Here is a 6723-nt window from a genome sequence, read left to right on the forward strand (position 1 = left end):
TATTTGCCCTTTCAGACAGGTAATGATGTACAGTTTTGCCATCTGGCATATTCTGAGACTTTATTTTTTATTTTGTGCCCCTTTTCTTTCTACTCACAACCAATCCTAGTGGCACTTAAAGGACAGGTCAATCCCAAAAATAATCTTTGGCCCAATTAAAGAAAACATAATTCTAGGCAACTTCTAAGCAATTCATTAAAAATTATTAGTGCTTTAAAAGTTATTTGTAAATGTGCTTGCTATAGAAAGCAGCATTTGCTGAACTCCTGGTTGTTACTTTTGAAAAAATGTTGCAAGTGCCAGGCTCCTCCAGCAAGGCAGGTCTGTCAGTCTGCTGCCTGTGTTCCATTGTTTCAAACACCAGAGCCACAAATATGTAAGGAATGTATACTGCAGAGTTGCTTAGAATTATGTTTTCTTTTATAACGCAAAAAATTATTTTTGTGGTTGACATGTACTTTAATGCAGTGCTGCATTTGAATTACTATGTCAATATCTATACTATACTAAAAGGTCATTCTGTGATTGACTCTCACTCCCTACGTACAAAGTGGCTTAAAATTCCTTATCTTTGCCATGAATATAAAATGTGTAGTTATATAATTTAAATCAGAGTGGCATACCCACCGCCATTTACATTACAATTTCAACAAGGTACTACTCATACTTTGTCACCCTGCGTGCCATTGCAAAAAACAAAAAAAAAAGTTTCTCAAACTTTCAGGTCTTAAAGTAAGAACAAATGAAAGACTGCAAGATACAATTGTTGCCAAGAAAACAAAAAAAACAGGTTGTTTCAGATCTCCTTTTAAGGACAAAAGAATGAAAGGTATTCCCCATGCCTTTATCACTTTTGCAATTTTTTTTTTTTTCTAAAATGGGCAATTTAATTTGCTCTTGTTTCCCAGTAGTTCAGTGAATCAGCACCTTTCCTCAGCCTGTGTTTCGTACGCAGACTGAGGAAAACAGATCCATAGTCAATAGCAATAGTCAGTGGCAATAATGGCAACCTTTGGTGACTATGGCAAAACAAAGAGCTGCGTATGTTTCGCCACCGGAAATTCACTTTAGCGCCAGTGGGAACGCATTCAGGGGAGATTTGTCGCCCACAGCAGCTTTGTTCCATCACCCTTAAAGTGGCTATACACAGGGAGGTTTAACTGCTGATTCAGGCCATTCAGACTGAGCTGGCATGCTTATTTTACAGCGTATGGGGGCTCCCTCACAGGCCTGCCTGCCTGACCGATATCTGGATGAAAATCAGGGAAGGTTTAAAAATTCTGTTGGGGCGAGGATCACATTGGCTCGTTTATAAAGAAATACACCTAGATGGCCTGTATTCCTGTCACTTGTTTGGCCCTCAATATAGCCCACCACAAGGTAGGGAAAGATCTGCTAATTTTGGCAACCATTCCAAACCAGCAAATCTTTCAGCGTATGGCCAGTTTTAGATAGATGCGAGCTGAACTCCAACTGGATTACTCTGTCAACTTTTTCAGTCACGGATCACCTGGAAATGCGATATCCAGAAAGCTCCAAATTATGGCAAGGCCATCTCCCATAGACTCCATTTTAAGCAAATAATTTAATTTTTTTTTTTTAAATGATTTCCTTTTTCACTATAAATCTAAAAACAGTACATTGTACTTGAGATCATTAATCCATATTGATGACAAAACAATCCTACTGGGTTTATTTAACGTTTAAATGATTTTTTGGTAGACTCAAGGTATATTGATCCAAATTATGAAAAGAAAACTTTATCAAGATCCTATCCTAATACCTGAACTATTATCTTCATATATTGTTCAGGAACAAACAATTTTTCTGTCCTGAAAATTGGCATAAAACATGTCCATTATAAATACACTTTTCCTTTGATTAAATATATAGTCCAATTTAAAAATGTTTTTTTACCACACTGATGGAGAATGCATGCTCCATATTTAATGAATCCCTTTTCCTGCATAATCATTGCTCCAATACCACTGGATATCCAATATATTGCTTTCTTATGCTAGAAGCCTATTCAATTTTACAGCAGGATTTGTAGGCTTGCTGCTCTGTTTTAATCCCTTGCATGCCATACATAGCAGAATCTAGAGAGCTGGCAAGTATCATGGCCATGGATTTTACTTTCCCAGGTAAAGGTGGCCATACACAGGCCGATTCTAGCTGACGCTATTGGTCCCTTAGACAACAGCTTATCAGCCTGTATATGGGCACTAACGACGGGCCTGCACGACAGGCAGGTTTAAAAATTAGTCAGATCGGGGATCACATCAGCTCGTTTTTGCGGTTCCAGAACCAATGCCCCAGGGCCAAACGACCGAATTAGCATGGTATTGCCCACCTGTAGGTGAGGATATCAGGAGAAGATCTTAGTGCATATGACCACCTTAACACGTGTATGTATGCAAGATGCGTATTGTGCTGCAACATGCAAGCCTGTTTTTGTGGCTCAGCACACAAAGGATTAGTGAAATATTAAATAAATTTAAGGGAATAAATAAAATGCTGTTGTTTGTTATGCGATGCAAGAGATTGGCATATGGCTAAATCTATAGAACTGTAGTGTGCAACAAATATCTGCTGTGTCCCCTGCAGCAGCCAATAGCTGTGCCACCAGAGAAAGGGGCGGCACTGTATACTTGAAGCATTCTACATTCTATTACAGTATGCACAGCAGTATAAAAGGATCAATGCTGAAATATGCAAAACATCCAATGTAAAAGAACAGGAATATATAAACTGCAACCCTCCATTAACATTTGTAGCACAACTCTCCAGCAGCCAGGTGAGAACTATAGCTCAATAACAGCTGTGGGGTTAAAGGCTGGACATGTTTGACACAGAAGACAATCACATTTACAAAGTAGTCATTATAACCCAGAATGCTCCTAAAGCATTGTACGTGCATGTGTTGTTGCAGCTGTTTAGAAAGACATTACCCTACTGTGCTATGATGCCAACACACCATGATAAGAGAAACATGAGGAAAATCTTTATCTTTATACAACAGCATGTGGCACAGGGACTAAATCCATGCTCAGTTAAAGGAAAACTATACCTCCAAAAATGAATATATAATCCACAGATAATATAAACTATGTTAAGTGACCTGTTAAAGAATCTCGCCAAACTGGAATATATTTATCAGTAAATATTGCCCTTTTACTTCCTTTCCCTTGATCCACCATTTAGTGTTGGGCTCAGAGATCTCATGACCAGGAATAATGCAGCTCTAACTGTAACAGGAAGTAGTGTTGAAGCAAAAGACAGAACTCTGTCCATTAATTGGCTGATGGGGCCTAGCATGTATGTGTGCCTTGGCTTGTTTGTGTGCACTGTGAATCCTATGATCCCAGGAGACGGCCATTAAAGGAGAAGGAAAGGCTAAGTCACGTGGGGTGCCAAAATGTTAGGCACCCCCAGGTCATTTTAATTGCTTACCTTTAACCCCGGGCTGGTGCCCCTGTTAGGAAAAAACAGCACCAGCCCGGGGTAGCTGCGAGCGTCTCCTCTTCCTGCTATGCGTGCTTGCTCATGCACAGTAGAGTAAAAAGCCGAACTTTAACAAAAAAGTCAGCTTTTTCATCTACTGTGCAAGCGCCTGCCCAGGGATTTTTCCAGCAGGAGGAAGAGAAAGCGCTTGCTGCAGGAAACATTTTGGCACCCCCAAGTGACTTAGCCTTTCCTTCTCCTTTAAATTTTTAAAATGGCAATTTTCTATTTAGGAGTACCCAATGGCACATACTACTAAAAAAGTTTACTTATGTGAAAATCATTTATTTACATAAAAGCAGGGTTTTACCTATGAGCTGGTTTATGCAATATATTTTTATAGAGATCTACATTGTTTGGAGATATAGTTTTCCTTTAAGAATATTCACCTGCTAGTGCTCCAGCAGCAATATGGCTGCACGCTGCTGTCATCTTTAATGTCAGCAGGCAGGTCAAGAGCGTGATTGGCCACGGTCAGTGCCAAGGAAGCTGTCCTGTCAGTGCCAGAATTTCTGTCAGCTGGTGGGTGGGTGTGTGTGGTGCAGATTTAAATTTGCATTTACAGGAGCAATGAGATGCTGAAAGTTAGCATGCAGGGGGGAGTGGATGAATAAATACAAAGGAAAAATCAGCACAGAAGTACAGAAAAGTGAGAAAAGGAATAGATGATAATAAAGAGACATATAAGCAGCTGAAGAACAAATAAAGGGAATAAGGCCCCTCTTGCTATACATGTCCAGAGGGTAGGGCAGTGTGGTCAAAACCAGCCAAACTGCCTGACCAAATTGGGCCAAGCTTAGCCAACTCTATATCACAGCATCTGTGAGCAGCGAGTATAAATAAAGTGTCAGCTCATAAACACTCCTTCAGAGAAGAGTTGCTTAGCAAAACTGTATTAGAAATACTGCCACCCATCTGGGGGAAATTGTTTTATATCCACAGCAGGAGATAATATGACTGTCTGCAGCATCCTCTGTTTTCACATGTACTCTGTGTTAATCCTTTTGTTTACTTTGTTGAACAATAAAATAATATTCAGCTGCAACAACATTTTGCTGGCAAAAAAACACACAATTGAATTCCAGACTTTCATGTTGCAGTTTGGCTTCCAGTGAATAAGGGCTCTGGCACACAGGGAGATTAGTCGCCCGCAACAAATCTCCTGTGTCTCGGGCGACTAATCTCCTCTCGAGGCAACTTGTGCAATTTCACTGAAATCGTGCCGCCGCGTATGCCATCCCACCAGCGATTTACATTTTTGCTGGTGGGATGGCAATCCGGGGAGATTAGTAAACCGCGAACAGGGAGTTTTGTCACGGGCGACTAATCTCCCCGTGTGCCAGAGCCCTAAGAAGACACAGAATTAAAGGACATGTCAACCCTAAAGAAATTGTTTTGCCTAATAAAAGAAAACTTAACTCTAAGCAACTTTGCAATATACATTCATTACATAGTTGTAATGCTTTTTTAGTTATTTGTATATATATGCTATTAATAGCAGTGTTTGACTTTTCTTTTCTATTCCCTGCCCTGGTGGCTCTGACTCTTGAAACATTGTAACACAAGCAGCAGACTGACAGACCTGACTTGCTGAAGGAGCCTGGCACTTGCAACACTATTTAAAGAGTAACAACCAGGAGTTCAGCAAATGCTGCTTTCTATAGCAATTACATTTACTTATAACTTTTAAAGCACTAATAATTTTTAATAAATTGATATTGGAAAGTTGCTAAGAATTGTGTTTTCTTTTATTAAGCAGAAAATTATTTTTGGGGTTGATATGCCCTTTAAACAATGTTGCAAAGGTCAGTCTCCTCCAACAAGTCAGGTCTGTCAGTCTGCTGCCTGTGTTACAATGTTTAAATGCCAGAGCCACCAGGGCAGGGAATAGAAAATGAAACTACTTCTAATAGCAGTTATATATACAAATAAGTAAAAGACCATTGCAAATTTGTAATAAATGTATATTTCAAAGTTATGGAAGAAATTATATTTTGGGTTGACTTGTCTTTTAAGGGTAATGGCATTTTGTCATTTGGCATACGTAGCTTGCCAGCAGCCTGCAAGATACCCGGGCACTGCCACTGATGGGAACGGTCTCTGCTGGTGCCCCACGTTTCAGGGGATTACTGCAAATGTTCAAGGACAAGCGTAAGTGCCTTACCCGCTGCTGCGCTGGCAGGGCTGGCATCATTACCATTACTGAATTAAATCCTATAAATGGGAATATATAGGGAATATATGGGGAGAACACCCCCCCCCCCCCCCCTCCAAAGTGGTAGCCCTAGGGAGGGCTCTTGAGTGCCTATATAGAAATACCCCCTGCCTGTAATACCCCCTCCCTGGAAACTGTTATTCCAATAATAACTAATTGAATAAAGAGGTTTATAGAAGGTTAGTATGAGTACTCACGTGTGCCAGCCGGGAGAGCCTCACTCGGAATGGGTCCCGCTTGCTATGTGCTGGGAAATCCCCACTTAAGTTGCAGTATGTTCAGAGTACAAGAAAGAACTCCCTTTGGTTTCCCATTCCCGGAAAGAGCTTGCTTGGATAGTCAGAGCCCTGAGAAGCTCCCTCTTTCCTTCCGAACCCTGAAAAGAGCTCTAGTTGCTGCTACAGCAGTTTCCTATTCACTTGCCACAGCCGCAGATTCAGGCCTCTTCATCTCTCCCCTCACTCCGCTCCTGCCTGCCCCTCTCCTTCTCTCTCCCTCAGTCTCTGGCTGCTAGGCCTTCCTTCCTTCCTGCACGGCTCACAGAGGCGGGGCTTCTCCCCCCTCCCCACACAGAAATTCCCACTACAGCAACAACACACGGCAGCAATTCTGCTCCACAAAGAGTAAATAGCGCAGGGAAATGATCTCCAGTCCCCACTACAGAGACATAATCAACACAGCTGGGGAGATGCAGGCTTTGCACCACTCCATTATTTTGTAAATACTACTAAGTGCACCAATGTGTGGGGCAGCTGCCTACAGACAGCATAGGAAGAGGATGCAAATGACACATTACCTAATTACTAAGCTATACAGGTCTGTGCCAGCTGCCTGCTTATAGTGTGAGCAGCTCATCCTAAGGAGTCCCACCCAGCTATATTATTATTGTTGTCTTTTATTTATTTACTGTATGGGTTGTGTGTGGCACTCTGGGGAGATTAGTCCCCCGCAACAAATCTCCCTTGTCACGGGTGACTAATCTCCCCAAAATGCCATCCCACCGG

At 41.4% G+C, this 6723-nt stretch overlaps 1 protein-coding gene across 2 annotated transcripts in view; it reads right to left on the reverse strand.

Annotated features, from left to right (window-relative positions):
- The window catches only part of rnf13 (ring finger protein 13), a 38308-nt gene extending 32015 nt beyond the window's left edge, over positions 1–6293 (reverse strand). The window contains exon 1 of one of the 2 annotated variants that reach the window (XM_012962915.3): positions 5917–6293. The gene's annotated coding sequence lies outside the window, so the exon portion shown is untranslated. 2 annotated transcript variants of the gene reach the window in all.
- Positions 6294–6723: the final 430 nt, after the last annotated feature.

Source organism: Xenopus tropicalis, chromosome 5 (genome assembly GCF_000004195.4).
Source record: "Xenopus tropicalis strain Nigerian chromosome 5, UCB_Xtro_10.0, whole genome shotgun sequence".
Classification (NCBI taxonomy): Eukaryota; Metazoa; Chordata; class Amphibia; order Anura; family Pipidae; genus Xenopus; species Xenopus tropicalis.